The following is a 3,667-nucleotide window of genomic DNA, read 5'->3' as shown; positions in this document are numbered from 1 at the left end:
AAATCTGTGTAAAGTAAGGCAAATCATAACTAAAGCCAAAATGTTTTATTATTTTAGTTATTATTTTAGTTATACTAAGTTTCCTTTTATATTGTCAGAGCTAGGGCTCAGACCCTCCAAACCCATTGTACAGACTGGGTCCCCAGACCCCTCACATGCAGGTCCATGCTAGGTAATTGGGAAAGATTCCAGGAGCTGTTGGCAGATAACACGAGCTCAGTCCTAAGCTTCCTCAGCGGCAGCAGCTTACAGGTCCAGCAGTGTCAGTGGCCTTGCAGAGGGTCCTGGAGGCACTAGCAGCAGCAGCCTCCAGCAGCAGTAGTGGCCTCCCCATGCCTCCCGCACGGGGGGGGGGGGGGGGGGGGGGGCATCCTAGGGATGGGAGGCGCCGTGGATCAGAGCCACTCCTTCCACATAAGTCCATAATCCAGGACACCTGGGTGCACATGCACACTTACACTAGACGATAACCAAGGAACACCTGAGCTCATATGCCTGTTTACATCAAATGCTGGGCAAGATTCTGAACATCTCAGGGGCCCTGACCATTTTTCCTATGTTTTCCCAACAATCTGAAATTGTCAAAATGAAAGATTAAAACAAAAAAAGTGTGCTGGTTTGATAATAATATGTTCAACTTTAATTCAGTCTGAAGGTTTTATCATCTATAGAGTAATGACACTCAAGTATTTGCCTCCTGACCAACCTCTCCCCTTAATTCTAGACTGGTCTATGATATACATTATTGCCTACTCACCACTTCCACTTGGACGTCTACCAGGTTCTTCAAATCTATTTTAACTCCTTCCGCAACAAACAAACCAAAACCTCCTCCTGCAGCATTCTATATCTACCATACCACCATTCACCCACTTGCTCAAGCCAAAAGCCTTGAAAGGAAAAAACCCCAGCCCGAGTGCAAAAGAAACACACCAGGAGACAGGGACTCAACCAAAGTGTATTAGGCAGGCAAAATGAACAAGCAGACTGCCGCGCCCCCCCCCGCCCCCCCCCAAGTGGGAGCAGCAGCAGTGAGAGTCGTGGTGGGCCTTTTATATCCAGTTAGGCTGAGCTGGACTGTTCCTATTGGCTAAGAAGGAAGGGGAGGGAAGCAAGCCGGGTTTAAGCTGAGTTGGGATTTTTCTATAGGTGGAGAAATTCACGCACGCGCAGGAAGGGGATGTGGTGGTGAAGAAGAAGGGGGAGGGGGTTTTTGTGATTCTCGGAAAACGTGCTGTCCTAGGGACCTGAAACTCTCCACAGCCATTTTTGGTGTTCCTCCCATCCGCCCACTGCCGTCTTAGACATCCGCTAAAACATAATTGCCTAACAATCCTTAAATTGTTTCTCTGTACTTTCACCACAGATGAATTTAATCAATTCTCACCTCTTCTATTTCCACTACCCTACTCAAAGCCACTATTATCTCTTGCCTGGAGTACTTTGTAAGCCTCCTACTTGGAGGGACTCTCTGCTTCCACTACAGTCAGTTTGCCATACAATACCCAAAATAATGTTTTGAAGTATAAATCATAATGTCACTCTCCTGCTGGTAGTATTCCAATGCATTTCCATCATAAAGTCCAAAATCCTTAACTTGGTTTATAGGGCCCTATGTAATCAGACCCATGGCTACTTCTACCTCATTTCCTTCCATTTCAACCTTATTGACTGGTTTCACCCAAACGGGGTGTGGAAGACAGCAAATGCCTATGTCCTAATCCCTGGAGTCTGTGAATATGTTACATTATATGGTAACAGGAAATTTGCAGATGTGATAGTTAAGGATCTTGTGGTGGGGAAATGCCTGGTGGGCCCAATGTAATCATAGGAGCCCTTGTAAGTGAAAGAGAGAAACATGAGAGTGAGAGAAAAGATGTGATAGCGGAAGCAAGGGTGAGAATCAGAGATTTATAGATGGAAGGGAGCATCCACAGGTGGCATTTTGGAAGTCAGAAGTCCAAATTAGGTTTCACTGATCTAAAATCAAGGTGTCGGCAAGGTTGCATTCCTTCTGGAGGCTCTAGGGGAGAACCCATTCCCTTGCCTTTTCCAATTATCTGCTTTCCTTGGTTTGCAGCCCCTTCATCCATCTTCAAAGCCAGCAGCAGGGCATCTTCAAACCTCTCCCTGACTCTGCTTCCTTCTTCCACTTACAAGGATCCTTATGGTTACATTGGGCCTACTAGACAATCCAAGATAATCATTCCATATCAAAATCTGTAATCACATCTGCAGTGTCCCTTTTGTCATATAAGGTAACATAATCAGAGGTCCCAGGGATCTGAACATACACATGTTCTGGAGGCCATTATTCTGCCACTACATAGCTCCATGAACTTATGTGATGAATATGTTGGAATTTCCTCTTCAGTTCTGGGCCCTACACTTTGAGATGCAGACAAACCAGGACATGTTCCCAGAACAACCAGAATAGTAAACAGCCATCTCATTTGTGGAACAGTTGGAAGAACTATACAAATTTAAGATAAGTGAAGCGACCAGGACTAAACTAATTTTGGCACTGTAGGAACTATATTCTCAAATATTAGCAGATTAGGGATTTTGAATAACTTAATACAGGACCCTAGTTAGCCAGAAATTATGATAGTAAGTTACAAATTTTCAGGAAATTGGGCTATGATTCGAAATGGGAAATGAAAAAAAAAAACCAAACAAACCACCTTTTAATTATTGTCAGCATCCAGAAGGCACTACAATGCAATGTCACAAGGTCATCTATTGTTTTCCTGTATGAAAGACAATACCCAGTACTCTTAGTTTATGTTATATGCTTTTCTGCAAACCTTATGCACCTTAATAAAAAAACAAAAAAACCACAGTCGACCATTATGTTGCTATTCTTGTGATGACTTGCAATATTCTTTAAATTGACATTGATCATAGAGAAGAAAAAGGGCCTTGTAGATCCATTGGTCCAATCTTTCATTAACAAAAAAAATCAATTTTACTTAAAATTTAACCCAAAAGGCTGTGGAAGTAGGGAAGGCAATCAACGATTATGAAATAGGAACAAGGTTGAGATACTTCTTCATGCTTACAAGGTCATAGGACATACTTCAATAAATGCCTTATGATTATGATGCCGCTAATAAAATACCTATTTCCGACTTCTTTATCAGCAAAACCAAGGAGCAGGGCAAGTTAATTAGATAGGACTTAGAGCAACCAGACTTTGGGGTCAGGCATAACAGATGTGCATCCCAGACCTTTAATTACTAGCCATATGAACTTGAGCAAGTAACTCAACCTCACCTTCTGGGGAAAATAAATGAGAGAATGTACGAATACAATTTTTAGGGAGTCAGCTCTCCAATCAACGCACGGTGTAGTTGTTAGGGCTTGCATCTTATTTATTCACATTTCCAAAGAGACAGTAGCAACTGGAAAATGTTAAAAAAGGAGGACTCTTTAAGAGACGATCCTAACACCCAAACGAGGTAAACACGTACACGTGCCTCAGGCATCCATTAAATCCCAACTAGGTCTACGGTACAGTAGCTCCCCAAGACGGAAGTGACTCTGCCCCGAACTAACATGGCGTCCAGGTAATTTCCGTCCTCCTCTGGCCAGTAATAGGGATCCGCGGCTTCTCGCGGTTTTACCAGTTGCCAGCCGCTTAACAAACCCCTCTCCTTTGTCCTTT

This window comes from Galeopterus variegatus, unplaced genomic scaffold, assembly GCF_000696425.1.
Source record: "Galeopterus variegatus unplaced genomic scaffold, G_variegatus-3.0.2 Scaffold1314, whole genome shotgun sequence".
Lineage (NCBI taxonomy): Eukaryota > Metazoa > Chordata > Mammalia > Dermoptera > Cynocephalidae > Galeopterus > Galeopterus variegatus.
The sequence above is the reverse complement of the archived record's forward strand: the minus strand, read 5'-3'. Positions refer to the sequence as shown.